The sequence below is a fragment of the Ailuropoda melanoleuca genome, chromosome 6 (genome assembly GCF_002007445.2).
Source record: "Ailuropoda melanoleuca isolate Jingjing chromosome 6, ASM200744v2, whole genome shotgun sequence".
Classification (NCBI taxonomy): Eukaryota; Metazoa; Chordata; class Mammalia; order Carnivora; family Ursidae; genus Ailuropoda; species Ailuropoda melanoleuca.
In genome coordinates this window covers 22,638,189-22,659,532 of record NC_048223.1, presented here as the reverse complement: position 1 = coordinate 22,659,532, position 21,344 = coordinate 22,638,189, and positions in this window count along the sequence as shown.

Here is a 21,344-nt window from a genome sequence, read left to right as displayed (position 1 = left end):
GGAGAGTGAATAAGCTGGGGGGAGGAGCAGAGGAGAGGGAGAAGCAGACTTCCCACTGAGTAGGGAACCTGATGTGGCCCTGAGCTCATGACCTGAGCTGAAGACAGACACTTAACCAACTGAGCCACCCAGGCGCCCCTGGCCTGCAAGATTTCTGTTTAGGAATCCACTGATGGTCTTATGGGGGCTCCCTTGCACATGATGAGTCACTTCTCTTGCTGCTTTTAAAAGTCTGTCTTTGACTTAAAAATTTTATTATAATGTGTTTTTGTAAATTTTTGAACCATCCTGTTTGGAGTCCTTTGTGCTTCATGAACCTGAATGTATTTTTCCCTCCACAGAGTCATGAAGTTTTGACCCATTATTTCTCTAAGCTTTCCGAACCTTTTTCTTCTTCTTTTGGGTTTCCTATAGTGTATGTATTGACTATCTTGATGATATTTCATAAATCCCTTAAGCTTTATACACTCTTTTTTATTCATTTTTTCTTTGTTCTTCTGACTGATCATTTCAAATGACTTCTTTTTGGGTTCCATGCTTCTTTCTCCTGTTTGATTGACTGCTATTGCAGCTCTCTGTTGAATTATCATTTCAGTTATTATATTCTTCAGCTCCAGAATTTCTCTTGGTGTCTTTTTAATGGTTTCTGTCTCTTTGCTAATATTCTCATTTTGTACATGTATCGTTTTCCTGATTTCATCTCATTTTCTATTTCTGTTCTACTGTAGCTCACTGAGCTTCTTTAAGACAAATATTTTGAATTCTATGTCAGGTAATTCATAGATTTCTTTACGGTTGGTTACTTTTTGTTCCTTTAATAGTGTCATATTTCCCTAATTTGTTGTGTCCCTTGTAGCTTTGCAGTAGTGCCTATCCACTTGAAGAAGGAGCCACCTTTTCCAGTCTTTATGGACTGTCACTGGCAGTGAAAGGCCTTCACCAATTAGATTAGCTTAAGATTCTGAGAGTGTCTCAAACTTTTTTTTATGGATATGTACGTTCCACTCCTCCTGGGGTGGAAGTCATAGGACTGTGCATCTTTTTCCAATTTCACAGAGTCATGGAAGTTGCTGAGTTGTCTTCCCCTTTCCCTAGGGAAGTTCCCTAAAATGCTGGGACAGTGGGTGCAAGCTCCACTTCCCTCCCTCCCGAAGAAAAAAAATCAGGATTGTACACTCTCTTCCATCCTACTGAACTGTGTTAGGTACTGAGAGCTATTCTGCTATTTTCCCTTGGGTGGTACACTGAGATTTTGGGATATTAGGTATAAATTATACTTTTCTCCCTTCCTCCTGAAGGAGAAGTCTCAGGATTATGTGCCATCACTCAATCCTGCAGACCCAAGCTGACTGCTGAGATCCTTGCCATATGCTGAGAGTTACCACCCACTCCTATTGCTATAGCTGCTCCAAGACATTTCAACTATGTTGGATCCCTTAGCACTCTGGGTGAGGTGAGACAGAAATAGTTCTCCCAGCCAGTACCCTGAAAGGCTAGGATACTGGATATATGCTTTTACTGTTTTCCCCTCATGGAAGAAGTCACCAAGGGGATCTTTCACTGCGCTGATTTGGGGGAAGGGGATAAGTGGATAAAGTAAGACTGTTCTTCTTATCCATTTCGATGGAATTGTTCTTAGTCCTGTGGCTTTCTGGGGTGCTGAAACTTCTTAACTAGAGTTTTGGGGTTCTCATAAAAGTATTATGATCTGTATATGATTATTAAATCAGTGTTTCTGTAGATGGATGAGGGCTGGGACTTCCTATTCTACCATCTTGTAAATGTCACTCCCTGAATTACTTATTTTGTTTTTCTGTGCTTCAATCACATTTGCATTTTAAACCCTTAGTCCTACACCGAACATATAATAAGTGGTTAATATATGCTTGCTGAATAAGTGATCTAAATTCAATTTTAATAAACATCTACCTCTCTTGTGTTCTGCATCCTGATAGTTGTGAAGGCAGTATACAAGAAAATATATGGTTTCCATTATATAATGTAATGGCTTATAATTTAATAGTGTAGTATATATAAATACCTCTGTCAGTCTGATTAAACATAGATATATAAATGATGCAATAAAAATTAAATAAGTGCTCTGAATGTGGCTCTGGAAAAAAAAATATTCCAGCTTAGGTGGGCAAGGTTGGTTGTTCATGGAATTGGTAGATCTATAAAAATATCTCAGTGTTTTGATAAGTGGATATTGCAGAAAAGGACATTCTAGAATGATATATATCTTCGTTCTGTTGAAAAAGGATTCTCAAGTGGACCAATATATGTTATTTGGGACAATAGTGTTCAAATGAGTATTATTGTGATGTGAAGATGGATAGGTAAAAGAAAGAGAATGGAATATGGCAAGGAGTAAAGCTATAAAAAGTTAGTGGCTCCATAGTAGAGAATCCACAACTGCTAAGTAAATGATTTAGACTTGGTTTTCTGTCTGAGCCATAGAAAGATTAATTCTAACCCCAAACCCACACAAGCCCTACAGGGAAATGGCATAATAAGATGATAAGATCAATACCTTAAAGATGCTCTCTTGAAACTTGTATTTAGCTTTTATGAAAAAGACTAAATGTTGAGGGCTGAGAACATAGCACAGGTGGCAGAAAGACCAGGTAGGTTTTGGAAATGTCTAGGTAATTTAGTTAGAATTTGCAGTAGAAAGGGACAATGGAAAAAGAATTGCAGTTAACTCTGGCTCTGTGAACATCAAAACCATGTATTTATAAAACAGTTTCTTTTGAATGCTTTTATTGTGTTCTTTGCATTTATATTTAGATTTTTTCTTTCATTAACGAGTGTTAACGTACAGATACTTTTGATCAACATTGGACAATGCAATCAAAGGCCTTTAAAGTCACTTGTTTTGTAGAACGAGATTTATTCTTGGTTTCAGTGGGAGTTACATTCACCATAAAAAGGGCAGAGACCAGCAAGTCCTTGTAAAATCCTACATGAATTTCCATATAAATAAAAATGCAGTTTCAAAGAACTTACTTCCTTACATTTGCTAAAGCAGGTACCAGTAGTATTGATCATATAGCTCACAGCTATTTTATGGTGAGAGGTAAAACCAAAAGGGAAAAACAGTGTTATTTACACTTTTTTGATTCATGGAGAAATTATTTCTCTTGGAAGCTTAAGGAGGAAAATCTTCAGTTTTTAAAAAACCCTGTGCAATGAACAAACACATGCACACACACTCGCACGCACGCACATACAAAGAAATGGGGAAATGTATTTTAATTCATTCACAGGTTTCACTGCAAAACATTTCATAAAACCTTCCAGGTCAAATTTGCCAATGTGGATGCCTGAATTATTTCTGCTAGATAAAATCAAGTCAACCTGTCATTTTGCATTATAAACAGATGATTGAGGATGCACAATTTAACATCTGCATGCACAGTAAGCAGTTGGGCCAGTACAAACAGTTGCTGTGATGTGGACAAATGAGTTTGAATCCATACACATTCTCCATGTATTATTCAGATGGCTTCATTTGTAAATTAGGGTCTTTAAATATGAAAAAAAAAAAGAAAATAGTTTGATCAAGTCCAAATATTTTAAGTTAGAATGTTCCACAAAATGAAGCAGATTTGTTAATAAAACTAACATACTGAAAATTTGGACATAGGGAACACCTGGCACACAATTTTGGCATATAATTAGATAATTGAATATCTATGACAGCTAGGTAATTGTCATAATCAGTGGATAATTTATTTGAGACATAATCTTATTCATGCCTTTCTTATGTACAAATGGACATGTTGCCAGGTGTGCATGAAGCATAATTTCAGTTCTGCTTTTGCAATGGGATTTGACTTCCGTTAGTCTACCTTGGCAAAATATCACCCTTTAACTGGTGGTTTTCAGGAAATACTGATTTGGAGACAGTTTTTGAAGAGAGGCCTTTGCAAGAGAATCATATTTCGTTAACTAAAAGAGAGTTGGTAATAAAGTGGATGAAAAATTACACTCTATGTATTTTGAAATGAAAGCTAGTTATAAATAATCATACAAAGTTTCTCAAAGGAAATTTTTTAGACCTCATCACATAGCAAGAAATTAGAAAACAGTACACTAATCTGGAGGATATTAGAGATACATTCACACGTGTAAACATTCTTTCACTGTCTTGTCAGTAAGATTTTAAGGTCTGCACACTTCAGACACCTTACTACGGGTCTCTGTGCTGCTCACTTGGGAAGCTCTAAATGTTAGGGGAAAAAGTACAACTTCAGCTCCTTCTACTGTTTCATTGAATGGAGAATTGTTGCCATAGAGAACCAACTAGATTTGTAATAGACTTTGTGTGACTTATACAGAATTTTTCATTGAGTTGAGCCATTGGAATTTGGGATTGTTTGATACTACGGTACAACATAGCCTACTCTACCTTACACACAACTTATTTGATCCCTCAGAAATTCTGCATACATTTAACTGCTCCCTATGACATACTGCTCGTAAGGAAGCACCTGAACCTCTGAAATGTTTATACTTTCATGTGGAAGCATCAGTAAACAATTGATACCTGAACCAAAAATAATGTATGGCCATTTTTGACACTGGCCAAGAATGAATCATATGTCCAACTCTAACTGGGAAATGTAGCTTTTTGCTGGATGAATTTCCCACCCCAATAAAACTGAAGTTCACTTTATAAATAAGAAGGAGATAATGATATTGGAAATAAAATCTTCATCTCTGCCACAATTTCCAACCGTATTGACAGAAATGGGAAAAACTTGATTAAAAGAAGGAGACTAATTGCCTCAAGTGTTAGAACCAGAATTTGAATCCAGGTCCCTACATCTCTAGTATATTACTGCTGCGATCTCAGTTTTGGATCATCCACAAAAGGATTTATGGTAAAAAGAGATGAGCCTTTGTGGTATAGAAGGCTTGGTGTCCACCAGAGATTTAGGTCCTATTTTCATCTACAAGAGCCGGTGCTAGGAAGCACAAAGCAGCCGGGCAATACATTTCCCATCCTCTTAAGTGTAAGTGTGAGCGTGTAACTAACTCTTGCCAGTGGAATATAAATAACAATGACGCATGTTGCCTACAGACTGAGGTAGTTACAGAATGCATTATCTTCCCTAACCTTGCTCTTTTTAAGTTGAATGTCAAAGCTTGAAAGAACTATCTTAGAAACTGTATGTCCAAGAAGGTAAAGCCTCAGACTGCTTGGCATCTTGGACTTTGTGGAAAAGAAATATCCCCTCCTCTCTCCCAGAACCATTGTTGTAAAGGAGCCTGTACTTAGCCTATTACCTGAAAGAGAAATAAATTTTGGGTTTAGCAACTGAAATTTTGGAGTTTATCTATTATAGAGGCTGGCTGACTAATAAAATAATAAATTAAAGGAACTAACTGACTTCTGTGGAAATCAGGCATTAGTAAGGGAAACAGGATTCCTTGGGAATCCCAGAAGGCACTTTCTTTGGTCTCAAGATATGTGATTTACTGCTCCTACCCTAAGGCTGGTCCATGAGGCGATGGGAAAGATCTTACTGAAGAGAGGAAGAAAAAGGTCATAATAAAATGAGGAGCTAAGAAAGCACAGAGTCAGTTAAAAGAAACTCACATTTCAATTAATTAATTATGCACAGATTATGAGAACAAAGGTTAACTAGCAGAACTTCAATGGTAACTCTGCAAGCAGCTATGTTCCCCAGAACCCATTTAAAGTCTGGAAATAGGTCAAACTTTATTTAACTGAAAGTCAAAACAGACAATCAGAGGTCCCAATTGCTCTCAGGCTGTGCTATCTAATCATTTAGCTATTGAGTACTTGAAATGTGACTAGTTCAAATTGAGAATATGCTGAGTCTAAAATACACATGAAATCTTGAAGACCTAGTAAAAAAAAGAATGTAAAATATCTAAAGAATAATTTCTATATTGATTATAAGTTCAAATTATATTTTGGACATACTGGTTTAAATAAAAAATAATAAATAATTTTACCTTTTTTCATTTTTTAAAATGTGGCTACTGGAGGGGCACCTGGGTGGCTCAGGTGGGTCCTGGGCTGGAGGAGCCCTGTGTCAGACTGCCTGCTCAGCAGGGAGCCTGCTTCTCCCTCTCCCTCTGCCCTTCCTCCCCTCTTGATTCTCTCTCTCTCTCAAATAAATAAATAGAATCTTAAAAACGTGGCTACTAGAAAATTTAAATTATAGAGGAGGCTCACATTACATTCTTATTGAACAATACTGTACTAAGGGATATACAGTGTGTTGCATTTGCTCTGGCATATTTAGGGTTGGGGAAAGATATGTAATAACAAACACTTATGCAAAGAAGCAACTTGGTCAAGAAATTACAAAAGAAAATAAGGGGTTGAGTTGGTTCGGTAGATTTTTAAGCATGTTATTTACAAACAAATTTACAGATGAAGAAAGAGTACCTTCCCCAACCCATGCTTCAGTGACTCTTGAAGAAAAACAAACAAAATAATCAAACTTAAAAAATACACACACATACACACAACAGTTTGATATTCTGTCACCAACATTCTGTGACCCTTACATACAGCACTTGAAGTCACGATCCCTCAGTTCCCTACTATTTAAATAGAAGCAATTAGGGCACCCAGGTGGCTCAGTCAGTTAAGCATCAGACTGTTGGTTCAGCTCAGGTCATGATCTCACAGGCCATGATATCGAACCCCACATCAGTCTTCAGGCTTAGTGGAGAGTCTGCTTGAAGATTCTCTCCCTCTGCACCCCCCCCAAATAAATAAATAAATCTTTAAAAAAATAAATAAAATAGAAACAATTATATTTGCTTTCCTTATATAATTATGGCAATCAAATGTGAAAACATGCATTAAAACACTTGAGGAAAGTATATAAGTGCTCTACAACTGTAAGAAAGAAAATACTTGCAAATTAGGGGATTTAATAACTGAAGAGAGAAAATATTATAGCTCTTTCTAAATAATGTTTGCGCCTACAGGTATTACATATGAATGATTTAATGGACATTTAAGAAGTTTCTTTTCATTCTAAATCATACCAAGGATTCAATCAGACTCATCTTACAATAATAACGCAATTACTACTTCTAGCACAAAACATTTTTTAAAAATGTGACAACATACACATTTTTGCCTCAGATCTGTTCTGTGCCTTCATACTCACTCACACTAAACAGTGTAATATAGAGCCAGTCTCAGGAGCCAAGTCACTTACATTTGAGGTAACCCTGGTATTTTAAGATTTATAAAACATGGTGCCATAGTCCATGAAAAAATTTTATATACATGACATTTTGAATGGAAAACATGACATCATTAAAAACATATCTAAGGTCTTAGAGAATATATTCCACAACTCTTTGGGGGAAGAACAGTGGGTTTTATGGGTTTTTGGTGGTTGAGTTTTTTTTAATCTGTGTATTTTCAAGGCTTACTTCAGATTTTTGATTTCAAACATATGTCGACTTTTATAATCTGTTTTAATTTTGTCCTTAGTCACGTTGGCATTATTTTATTCATTTAATGTAGACAATTACATTTCTGCTTATCTTATATTTTTATTTCCTGTGTCATTCTTTGCAAAAATTAAATAAAACTATTGTATATGTATGAATGTGTCATTTTCACACCATATGCTCTTCAATGTTGCAAATCATTTAAAAAAAATAACCTGTGCTAATTGTGTAAGTCAAACTGGCATTTCATGAGACTTTGAGTTGTGTTTTTTTTAGCCATCAGAGGATCTAAACCTATGGTCTTGAACTAACTGGTCACTTAAAACTTTTCTTTTGTTTCTCATTTTAGTCAATTTAATATATAATGTGTCTATAATTTTATTATTTATTTAAAATAACTTTTATGTCAAAGAGGTCAATTATTTTCTATCATATTCGTTTAATATACTCTTCCAAATTTGTCATAATTTGTAACTTATTTTAATTATGTCCTTAATTATACTGGAGTTATTCTTTGCTGATGCTTAACACTCCATCATCTAATTGAATAATACATATTTCTTCCCTCTGACTTTGTTATGTCAGTCTATATAATGCAGTGGTACAAAGAAGACTCTACCGCTAAAATTCTTGAGTTTAAATCCCATCCCTAATCTGCTGTATAATCTTATATATATTGTTTATCTCATTCTAGCTTCAATTTTCTAATTTTTAAAGCAAGGGTAATGCTGATACCTCCATAATAGGTGGTAATACAGGCAAAACTAGGATAATGTCTTATATACAATGACTACTCGTCAAATGATAGCTATCATTACAACACATTGAATTCTTATGAACCCATGAATGAGTTTTTCATCTCTCCATTTTGTTGCATAGATATAGTTGAGATTTAAAGTCATGGGCTGGCTTCAAAAAGAATGAAATCTTGCCATCTGCAACAATGTGGATGGAGCTAGAGAGATTATGCTAAGTGAAATAAGTCAGTCAGAGAAAGACAGATACCATATGATTTCATTCATATGTAGAATTTAAGAAACAAAACAGATGAACATATCGGAAGGGGAGAAAAAAAAAGAGAGAGAGAAGGAAACAAACCATAAGAGACTCTTAATAAAAGAGAACAAACTGAAGGTGATAGAGGGAGGTGGGTGAGGGATGGGCTAGATGGGTGATGAGTATTAAGGAGGGCACTTCCTATGATGAGCACTGGGTGTTGTATATAAGTGAAGAGACACTGAATTCTACTCCTGAAACTAATATTGCACTGTATGTTAAGTAACTAGAATTTAAATGGAAATTTAAAGAGACAGAGAAAAAAATAAAGTCATGGGCTGGAAATCATTTCATTGCAGAAATGCAAGGGAAGACTACTGGCTTGTCCTTTACTCCATATCCCATATATGTGACTCTGTTTTACAGAAATGATGCGATGTTTCATAGATAACCAGATAAACATGCATATAGATAAGTATGAGAACTTCTTGAGATTGGAGATTGGGTTTGCCCTTTATATTCCAAGACCTAGCAGAATATTAGGGGGAAGATATTATAGTAGGACACGTTATTGAGACCCATCTGCATTTTTGAGGACTGACACTGTGTTGGTGAACCTGTGAAAGAAATGTTTTTGTTTTGTTTTGTTTCATTCTGCTTTTCTTTAGATTCTAAAAGAGATTAATTGGTACATTTTGGATCATATCCGAGTACTTTCTGGTGTCTAAGAGGCATTCTTAGTAGGATATAAATTTCTATTTGTGTTAAGTTTGAAATTCTCCATGTTGAGCTTTCAAAATAGAGAGCAATTATTCTCAAAAAATTAGATGACTATCCAATTAAGTCTTAACATGAGTACAGTACCTTGCCATTGCATGCCATTGATTCCCATTTATCACCTTTGATGTCTCTCAAGTACTTTGTCTACAAAGTACTAAGCAGCTGTACACAATGGAAAAAGCTTGGGTTCTGAAATTAGATAGTCTACAATTGATTTTCAGCTCATTTACTTACTGTGTGACTTTAGGCAATACTTATGTTTTCTGACATTCCATTCATTTTTATATAAAAAGAGAATCAAGATACTCAAATTACTGGATTAATATAAGCATTAGAGAAAAAGCATGGCAAGAATGTAGCATGCTATTGCTAAATAAATGTTAGTTAATATTAACATGAAGTTAATATTTTCATACATTCATTTTCCTAAATTGTTTGCAGAAAAGTAATGGATGTGACAGAAAAATCTGATTTTTTTTTTTTTGGCTTCCAAATAGACCACTAAATCCAACGATAGAAGAGAATGATATTTTTTAGTTAATAGTTCTGGATTAAATTTTATCTATGACACTGATTTTAGACAAGTTATTTAAACTTTCTAAATTTGACTTTTCCCATAAAAAAAAAACAATAGTAGTATCTCATAAAGTTGTAAGATCTAATATGACACTACAGATAAAGTGTTTTGCATAGTAATTGCTCAAAATCATCTGAACCTACTATTCATATGCAATAAAAATTTTCTCAACAACCATAATAGGGAGTTATTAATCTTCTTGAGAACCTCAGTTATCACAAATTTGATTTTTTGAAGATAACCTAATATTGTCCTTAACATAAGTAATGGACTTTGAGTTGGCCTGCTAGATTTGGCTCCTAGGAAAATTAATATTTTCTTTCTCTCATTCACTCACTCTCTCATCATCTGCAAAAGAAGAGTAATAGTACCAATCATTTTCAGGTATTAAAAAGATTAAATCCAATAAAATATTGAATCTCCTAGCACATTGCCAATCATGTAAGTGTTCACTAAAAGTATAATTAAATTGGAAACTGAGCTCTAGATCACGAATTTTTTTTTAAATTATTCATGGTGACTTCAGTGAAGGCAATGGCTTAGGAATTTTTGAAAGTTTGTCCCTTCATAAATAAACAAAAATAAACCTGGGGGGAAAAATTGTTAGAATCAACTTTTTAAAAATCTGGAAATTAATCAAAGGCTTGCAGCAATGTGGGAACATTTAATCAAGAAAAATAGCTCAGTAAGAACAGCAAGATTTGTGATACTTTAACGTGCTCTAGCCCATCTTCCACTCCCCAGATCAGTGGCAGATTTAAAAATAGCCACTTTGTCCAGTGGATCTGAAAGACCCCACTCAAAAGGTTTGTCTTTATTTGACCTCACACAAACTCGTCTAGTGCTGAACATGTCTCCCTGGTGGGAACCACTAAGCAGACTGAGTGAAAACTTCAGTAGTCACATATGATAAAGATACAGACTTTATAGAATTTGTTTAGTAAAGTCACTAAACAAGAATGACTACAACAAACAACAGCCACGACAACCCTGAGAAAGGCAAAGTATTTGTTTACCAGAGTTGCCACATTATATTACTTGAAATGTCCAATTTTCAACAAAAAATTATGAGATATAAAGAGAAATAAAAATACATGGCCTATTCCCAGGGGGAAAAATCAACGGAAATTATCCCTGAGAAAACACAGACATTAGACTTACACAAAGTCTTTAGGTTAGCTATTTTAAATATGTTCAAAGAGCTAAAGGAAATTGCATCTAAACAACTAAAGACAATATAAGAATATAAATAAATAGATATAAATTATAAAAATAACCAATTAGAGATTATAGAGTATTATTCAGAAATATGAAGCTGAAGTGAAAATTCATTAGTGCATTTCAACGTCAGATTTGAGCAGACAGAAGAAAGAACTGGTGAACTTGAGACAGGTCAATTGAGGATGAAGATAGTGGGATGACACAAAGTTCTGAAAGGAACTGTCAACTGAGAATTCTATTTCTGGCAAAACTATTTTTCAAAAATAAAATTTAAAAAATTGAAGATAAAAAAACTAATATTCTTTGTTGCTAGCAGCCTTGCATTAGAAGAAAGTCTAAAGAAATATTTCTGGCAGAAAAGATGACAACAGACAGTAACCTGAATCCACACAAAGAGATAGAGTATTGGTATATTTACATTGGTAAATATAAAAGACTGTGTAAAACTATTTTTTTTTGTTTTTAACTTTTTTTCTTTTACCATTTGATTTAAAAGGTAACTGTATAATACAATATCAATCTAAGTTGGTGTGCACATAATATATAAATATATATTTTATATAATATATAATATATAAAGATATAATTGTGACAAATATATAAAGGAGAGAGGAAAGTGAAACTGTATAGGAGCATGGTTTTATATATTATTGAAATTATGGAATGCAGTGAAAGCAGTGCTTGAAAGGAAATCTATAACTTTATTTTTAAATGTTATGTTAGTCACCAAACAGTACATCATTAGTTTTTGATGTAGTGTTCTATGATTCATTGTTTGTGTATAACACCCAGTACTCCATACAATACATGCCCTCCTTTATACCCACCACTGGGCTAACCTATCCCTCCACCCCTCTCCCCTCTGAAACCCTCAGTTTGTTTTCCAGAGTCCATAGTCTTTCATGGTTTGTCTCCCCCTCTGAATTCTCTCCCTTCATTGTTCCTTCATTCTCCTAATGTCCTCCATGCTATTCCTTATGTTCCACATATAAGTAAAACCATATGATAATTGTCTTTCTCTGCTTGACTCATTTCACGTAGCATAATCCCCTCCAGTTCCATCCATGTCTATGCAAATGGTGGTTATTCATCCTTTCTGATGGCTGAGTAATATTCCAATATATATATGGACCATATCTTCTTTAGCCATTCGTCGTTGAAGGGCATCTCATCTCCTTCCACAGTTTGGCTATTGTGGACATTGCTGCTATGAACACTGGGGTGTATGTGCCCCTTCTTTCACTACATCTGTATCTTTGGGGTAAACAGCCAGTAGTTCAATTCCTGGGTCATAGGATAGCTCTATTTTCAACCTTCTGAGGAGCCTCCATACTGTTTTCTAAAGTGGCTGTACCAACTTGCATTCCCACCAACAGTGTAAGAGGGTTCCCCTTTCTCCACATCCTCTACAACATTTGTTGTTTCCTCCCTTGTTAATTTCTGCCATTCTAATTGTTGTAAGGTGGTATCTCAATGTGGTTTTGATTTGAATTTCCCTGATGGCTAAAAATGTTGAACATTTTTTCATGTGTCTGTTAGCCATTCGTATGTCTTCTTTGGAGAAGTGTCTATTCATGTCTTCTGCCCATTCTTTGACTTGATTATTTGTTTTTTGGGGTGTAGAGTTTGAGAAGTTCTTTATAGATCTTGGATACCAACCTTTTATCTGTAGTATTATTTGAAAATATCTCCTCCCATTCCGTGGGTTGCCTCTTTGTTTAGTTGACTGTTTCCTTTGCTGTGCAGAAGCTTTTTATCTTGATGAAGTTCCAAAAGTTCATTTTTGCTTTTGTTTCCCTTGCCTTTGGAGACATGTATTGAAAGAAGTTGCTGTGGCCGATGTCAAAGAGGTTACTGCCTATGTTCTCCTCTAGAATTTCGATGGATTCCTGTCTCACATTGAGGTCTTCCATCCATTTAGAGTTTATTTTTGTGTATGGTGTAAGAGAATGGTTGAGTTTCATTCTTCTGTATATAGCTGTCCAATTTTCCCAGCACCATTTATTGAAGAGACTGTCTTTTTTCCATTGGGTATTTTTTCCTGCTTGGTCGAAGATTAGTTGGCCATAGAGTTGAGGGTCCATATCTGGGCTCTCTGTTCTGTTCCATTGATCTATGTGTCTGTTTTTGTGACAGTACCATGCTGTCTTGGTGATCACAGCTTTGGAATATAGCTTGAAATCAGGCAGCATGATGTCCCCAGCTTTGTTTTTCTTTTCAACATTTCCTTGGTGACTTGGGGTCTTTTCTGGCTCCATACAAATTTTAGGATTGTTTGTTCCAGCTCTTTGAAAAACGCCATTGGTATTTTGATCAGGATACTGTTGAAAGTATAAATCGCTCTGGGCAGCACAGCATTTTAACAATGTTTATTTGTCCAATCCATGAGTATGGAATGTTTTTCCATCTTTTTGTGTCTTCTTCAATTTCTTTCATAAGTGTTCTGTAGTTTCTCGAGTATAGCTCCTTTACCTCTTTGATTAGGTTTATTCCAAGATATCTTACGGGTTTTGGTGCTATTGTAAGAGGAATCGATTCCCTAAATCTCTTTCTTCAGTCAGTTACATTGTTAGTGTACAGAAAAGCAAATGATTTCTGTACATTGATTTTATATCTTGTCACACTACTGAATTGCTGAATGAGTCTAGTAATTTGGGGGTGGAGTCTTTTGGATTTTCCACATAAAGTATCATATCATCTGTGAAGAGAGAGAGCTTGACTTCTTCTCTGCCAATTTGAATACTTTTATTTCTTTTTTTTGTCTGATTGTTGATGCTAGGACTTCTAGTACTATGTTGAACAATAGTGGTGAGAGTGGGTATCCTTGTCGTGTTCCTGATATTAAGGGAAAAGCTCTCAGCTTTTTCCCACTGAGAATGATATTCACTGTGGGCTTCTCATAGGTGGTTTTTATGAAATTGAGGAATATTCCCTCTATCCCTACACTCTGAAGAGTTTTAATCAGGAAAGGATGCTGTATTTTGTCAAATGCTTCTTCTGCACCAGTTGAGAGGATCATATGGTTCTTGTCTCTTCTTTTATTAATGTGCTCTATCACATTGATTGATTTGCGAATGCTGAACCACCCTTGCATCCCAGGAATAAATCCCACCTGGTCATGATGGATAATCCTTTTAATGTACTGTTGGATCCTATTAGCTAGGATCTTGAGGAGAATTTTGGCATCCATATTCATCAGAGATATTGGTCTGTAATTCTCCTTTTTGATGGGGTCTTTGCCTGGTTTTGGGATCAAGGTAATGCTGGCCTCATAGAATAAGTTTGGAAGCTTCCCTTCTGTTTCTATTTTTTGAAGCAGCTTCAGGAGAATAGGTATTATTTGTTCTTTAAATGTTTGGTAGAATTCCCCTGGGAATCCATCAGGCCCTGGACTCTTGTTTTTTGTGAATTTTTTGATCACTGCTTGAATTTCGTTACTGGTTATTGGTCTATTCAGATTGCCAATTTCTTCCTGTTTCATTCTTGGTAGTTTATAGGTTTCCATATAATTTTAAACACCTACATTAGAAAAGAAACAAGACTTCAAACAATTAACTAATTCCTTAAGAAACTTGAAAAAGAAGAGCAAACTAAATTCAAAACAAAGAAGGAAGAAAAAATAAGAATGAGAATACAAAAAAAATCAGCCAACTAGCTGAAGAAAAAAAATATTAAATGACATGTTTATTTTTGGCACAGTGTAGGCAAACAAGTGGTTGGCTGAACATGATTTAATCTTCCACTTTTCACCTGTCTATTTTGGCACCATTCAGAGACATGCATAATGAATGTAAAGCAATAGGATTAAATGGGTCATGAAAGACAACAAAAGTCTTGCCTTTTTTCTCCTAGTTAGAATATGCTTTGCCTCTACATATGTGTTATTTGCATTTCAGACTTAATCACATCTGCCTTAAAGCCTTGGATAAATGGTTTATGATAGAGGTATACCTAAGACAATTCCCTTGTACAAGACCAGAGAAATAATGTTGGTAAGTTTACTTCATTGACATGGTTTAGAATAATTTCACTGAGGGTAACTGCTGCTATAATATTTTCACAAATATTCTTATGTAAATTCTAAATTCATAATAAAATCTATTATAAAGTTTCTTTCATGTGTATAGTATTTTTCACTTATTAAGCACTCATAACTATATGATTTTACTAAAAGATGTCACACCATTGGATTTCTGCAAAGTATCTAAAGTAGATGTATAAAGTACCCTATTTAACTAGTATGAGCCTCACAACAACTGCAGGGAGCAAATATGCCATCTCTGTTCTTTAATTAATCATTCGAATTCTTCATGATTTATTAGCAGGGAGCTCACCAAACCCCATCAAGACTCATTTTCTCTGCCCTTTAATTATCCAGGAACCCCACGGTAAGCTTACCCAGTCCAAAGGTAAGTCGATTTTCTCCTGACAGCAAGAGTAGAAGAATCTGGAGACTGGCTTAAGTACTACTGCTATTATTCTTGGAACAGAATTCTACACAGTCCTTTGGAAATTTGTCCACAGGATAATACCAGGTCCATATGCCTACCATAGTTCCTGATGTGATGCCACTTGTGGACCCCAAATTATAGCTGTTATAGTTTGTACTTACATATACAGCTAGTATTCCCCCAAAGTAAATTTCTTGCCAAGTTTTTGGATTTAGAGCAAGTGCCAGAAGTAGCCACAGTTAAACCTACATTTGCCCTTAGTGACTCTGGTTACTCCGGTGTAGATTTTTTGCCTCGCTAAGATGATGTATTTCTAGGAATCTTATCAAACAGGCTTGCCGTCAACCGTGGTTGGAGTGCTGTACTTCACTAAAGTAAATCTCCATACCACTTAAACTAAAAAAAAGAAACAAAAACTTATTCTTGATAACTCTCAAGTTCTTGGACTGTATTTTTTTTAAAGAGTAGAGACTAGCACTTGGGCCAATATCATACCTTTTAATTAATGATCTGATGATTAAAATATTATTTTCACAGTTCCTTCTATGGCAAGAATTTTAAATAAAAATACTCTAATATTAAATGAGGAAAGGGGAAAGCATTGTTCATTTACTTCCAAGTAGACCCTGAGATTCTTGGGCAAAGTCCTCCTCTCCTTCCCATAGCAATTTTACATACCAGGGATCACAGGAGTTGTGGCTTTGCTCATGCCACAAAAGGGTCCATGAAAAGCTAATCTCCATATATGAGGTTACTTAAAGGCTCCTGAACAAAAGTTCTGATCCATATAAACTGAAATATCAACCTGCAAACATAAGAAATGCTGATATTTTAGAGACTTCCTTTGAAAAGAACTCTTTATTAAAAATTCTTACCTTGGCAGATATAGTCTACCCTCTAGAAATATATAACCAAGAAACTAGACAGCTATAAAGAACAGTTTTTCTATTCACAGGTCTTCAACATACCCTTCACTCCTTTGTTTATTCATTCAAAAGAAATGAATTTAGAGTAAACTATATATCCCGGGATATAAAGATGATTGCATTTGTCCCTAAGAAAATCACATTTCAGTAGACATGTCAACCAGTGACTAGAAAACTATCTAATATGTGCTTTAATGGGACTAGGAACCAAATAGAAAGGAAACACAGAAAGTGGCTGACTACCTATAAGAAAGCATCAGAGCAGAAATAGAATTTGAATTGCTCCTAAGCTGGGTGTGAGCCTGGCCAGACTCCACACCTGCGATGCTACTAATTGGCAGGATTGATTTATTTGATTATGTATGGTTTAGCACTGTCCCTTTACTTTCACACATCTCTCCTCTGGAAGATAGAAGCTTTGCAAGAGAATAACTTTCTCAAATAACGATAGATTTATACCTGTGTTTTTATACTAGAACCTACAGATATGCTCTGAATATCCATGTGCAAGGAGTATTGAATGATTCCTCGGGCAAAGATGAGGCAGAAAGCCATTCCAGGCAGAGGGAATATATTTCCTAAAAATATACAAGAAGGCATTAAAGGAGATAGCAGTTCCAGAAACAGATAAAATAATTCCACTGGGTTTATTAATAGACAGCCTGCCACTGCTGATTATAGAAGTTAAAGGTGGAAGAGAGGAGAGGAGTTGTGAGCTAAGTCTAGAAAAATAGGTTGTGAGGTCCTTCTGGGTGTAGATAATAGGAGACAAAAATAAAAAGGTTTTGTTCAAGAGAGATATATAGCCAAGTTTGAATTTTAGAAAGATAATCATCTAGATAATAAGGGAATATGGAAGATGGACTATAATGGGAAGGAATGATTACAGGAAGATCAGGTGGGACAGTCTGGCAAAGAGGAAATGGGGGGAAAAGGAATTATTGATCAGAGAGTAGTACTTGACCTACAAAGGATTTGAAATTCTATGAATTGGACAATACAGGATATGGGGACTAATTCCCTGACATGGGGATATGGAGGGAGAGTGCATCATGGACAATTTGGTGGATGGTGGTTCCATAATCCAGGATAGGGAGCAAAAGATGGAGACCAGATCGTGGTGGATGGTGGAGAAGAAATTGTTGGATATGGTAAGTGTTCAATTTTAGGGGCCAGAGTGAGACTCTGATGGTGCAGAGTAGGCAACTGAAAATGTGAGCCTGGAGCTTTATATAAAATTTGGAACCAGAAATCTAAACATAAGTAGTCACCAGTATAAATAGAATAGTTAGAGTCTTGGCTAAGAGAAAACAGAGAGAGTTTGGAGTGAAATGCATAGAAGGCCTAGGGTGAACCTGGAGAATAACATTTAGCTGGTGGTAGAGAAAGAAAATCCAAAGGAGGAAATTGAAGATATCTAGTTAGAGATGTAAGAAAACAAAATTTTAAACGCGTTTTCATTCATTAAGTCATTTTACAACATTTATTATATGCTTACTACATGCTGGCATCTGCTAGGATTGGAAATGAAATTATGCACAAGGGAAATATATTTCTTGCTTGTAGAGAATTTACATAAGAGAAGAAATATATTTCTGTGAGAAAATAATGAGTTTAAATTTGAATGGTCTTGAGGTCAGTGAAAAATTGAGGTCTATATAAAAATATAAAAAGAATAGATAAGGAAATAGAGGCTTTTTAAGAGACAAACAGAAGGGGAAAGCATGAAGAAGAATAAAGAAGTATGAATACAGAAATGAAAGAAGAACCAGAAGAAATTGGTTTTGAGAAAATGAAGAGATAAAAGTCATGAAATATTGTAAAATTGAAAATAGTCAGTGAGATTTGCTAATATTTAGGTCATTGATAACTTTAGAGAGAATATCTATAATAAAGAGGAGGCCAAAATGCAGATTATATTGAGCTAAAAGAGAAAAGGGAAATGTGGTAATTGGACACAGAATTTATTTTTATACCTTCCTGAAATGACGTTACAAAAGCTTTAACCCACTGGGACTGGGAGAATATGGGAGAATGATAGCAGCAAGATTTTGGTGGCTGGAAAGCATTCAAATGAATAATGATGATTGAGATGCCTAAAGAGAATTGAAACCAAAGCTGATGGCCGCAGAGAGGCCAAACAGTTGACCTAGTCTCTAGATTTGACCAGATTTATAGGTTGCTCTACGTATATTGGAAAAGTCTATCCCTGGAAGGAATATAAGACAGTAAAGTATAGGTTTACTTATTTATTCATATAATATTTACCAAGAACTGGCAATATGCTATGTAGGAAGAATACATAAAAGACACAATTTATGACAAAGGAGACAATCCAGAGAAACATTTCTTTTAAAAGTTATTGCAATTATGAAATACAAGAAATCACTGAGAGTTAAACATTAAGAGAGGTCTCTGTAGCACCTATAACTGTCCTATTCAATACAGTAGCCACTAGCCACATGTGGCCATTGAATATTTGAATGTGGTTAACAAGTCTAAGGAACGTAACTTTTAATTTACCTTTAATTTGTTTACCTTTAAAAACTTAAATGGCATAAAAGATTTTTGTGTTACACAAGTTTATATTTTGGTAGAGCTACATTTCATTTTGACTGTTAGATCATGTAAGATATTATTGTCATATTATAATGTGTATGTTGGAAACATTCATTAATTCTACTATTACACATGTCTATCATCAATTCACTTGGTGTCTACAGATTGATTCAATTTGAATATCATTTTTACGTACCAATGTAACACTATAATGTATTTATTTGAATTTGAATATTTTATGAAAACAGCAAGAGTTGCAATGGTACCTATATATACTGCAAATTGACATCAAGTTGAATTATTTATTATTTTAATTATAACATAATTAAATTATTTTTAATTAAAAATACATATGGCTGTTAAAATTAGCTGCAGCAGAGCAAAATGAAAAAGTTGCTTGATTTGCAAAAACAATCTTAGGGATAATAAAGAGAACAATGTTAAGTGGACATAATAAATTTGATAAATTTTATCTCAGTAGCCAAAAAAGTATTGAAGAAATCAGCCCTTTAAAATAAAAACTAGAGTGCCTGGGTGACTCAGTCAGTTGAGCAGCCAGCTCTTGATTTCAGCTGAGGTTATGATCTCAGGGTTGGAAGATCAAGCCCTGCATTGGGCTCCACGCTGGTCATGGAAACTGCTCAGGATTCTCTCATTCCCCCTCTCCCTACTCTCCCTCTCCTATCTTGCTCTCTAAAATAAAAACATAATAATAATAAAATAAAATTTAAATGCCAAAAAATTATAAATTATTTTTAACAGATTTAGGATTAACATTGGCCAGCTATGAAATAACTTGGATTCTTGAATACATACACAAAAGCCATTTTTAGATCAAGAGATGGTAAAATAAATAATTATTTCAGTTATAAAAATTTGGTTAGTGAGTCATGAGGAAAAGATTTTGATTTTTACGACTTGACAGATCTTCAGTGAAGTTACCAAACAATTGCCCATAGTACACCTTTCCAAGAATATCAAAGATCAGTTGATTCAAAATTTGAAAAATTACAATACCTATTTTCTTTTCTTTAGATGAGTCATGTAAAACAAAACACACTAACCAATTAAATATTTGGGTGCAATGGACTTTCAAATTTATGAGGCAATGTTGTCAATTTGAAATCTAAAAATACCAACCTCAGGGCATATATACCTTTGAATATTTTGCATCCTTCAAGGAAGGATTTCAGCTTGACATGAAAAATAAAAACTTTTAATCACAATGAACAGTGCTCTATTAGGTCAAAAATATGTATTTATTGAGATTTTTAAAAAAGATTTTATTTATTTATTTGAGAGAGAGAAAGAGAGCACAAGCAGGGGGAGGAGCAGAGGAAAAGGGAGAAGCAGGCTCCCCACTGAGCAGGGAGTCTGATGCAGGGTTAGATCCTAGGACTCTGGGATCATGACCTGAGCCAAAGGCAGACACAACCAACTGAGCCACCCAGGCACCCTGATTTATTGAGATTTTAAAACGAGAGTTTGATAGTTCTCTTATTGCTTTATCCCATTGTATGATAAATGTTAAAAATATTTATGCTTTGGCTTTTGAAGTAGACAAGCAGAAGTGTCATAAATACATGAATCATAGCCAATTTTTGGAACTTTTGAAAGAGATACAAAACAATATATTTAATAATCTTTAATGCTTTGTCAATACTAATTGGTTAAGGCATAGAAGAGTTTTAAAAAAGATTTACTGCATTGTAAACTCAAGTTCAGAATTTTCTGGATACAAAAGAAATCCTTGCTAAATATTCAAGAATCAAAGACAAATATGGCAATATGAATTAGGATTTTTTTCACTGCATATGAACAAACTAAATTTAAAGCTTCAAAGAAAGGAAGACTTTGTGAACTGATGAGAGAGGCATTAGAATTTATTTTGAAATTAAGAGTTTTTAAAATATAAATCAATAATATTGATTTTACAGGTATTTCTAACATGAATCAATATGCAAAATGGACTTTGCTATGGAAACTAGTCGCAAAATTACAAAAAAAAATTTTAAAAGGCCTTGTTTATATTGTCAGATGTAGAATTGCCCTTTAAGTTATGGAGTACTTCCTTGAATTCAATGTTAATAACCATAAATTGATACAAAAGTTGTAAATTTACTTAACTTGGACAGATACAATTTTAAAACTGAAATGTTTTTGCTTCAAAGTGAAATCAACTCTCCTATATAAGATGAACAAGTTTTATCAATGGAGATGTCAATATTAAAACTATTTTTGCTCATCAATTCAATTATTAGAAAACTTAGTTATATGGCAAAGACTTGAGTATGTAAATCTGATCTTTCCCCTACAGATGTTATGAAATCTAAATAGAAATTATGCATATCCATTGAAAAGTTAGCATGTGAATTG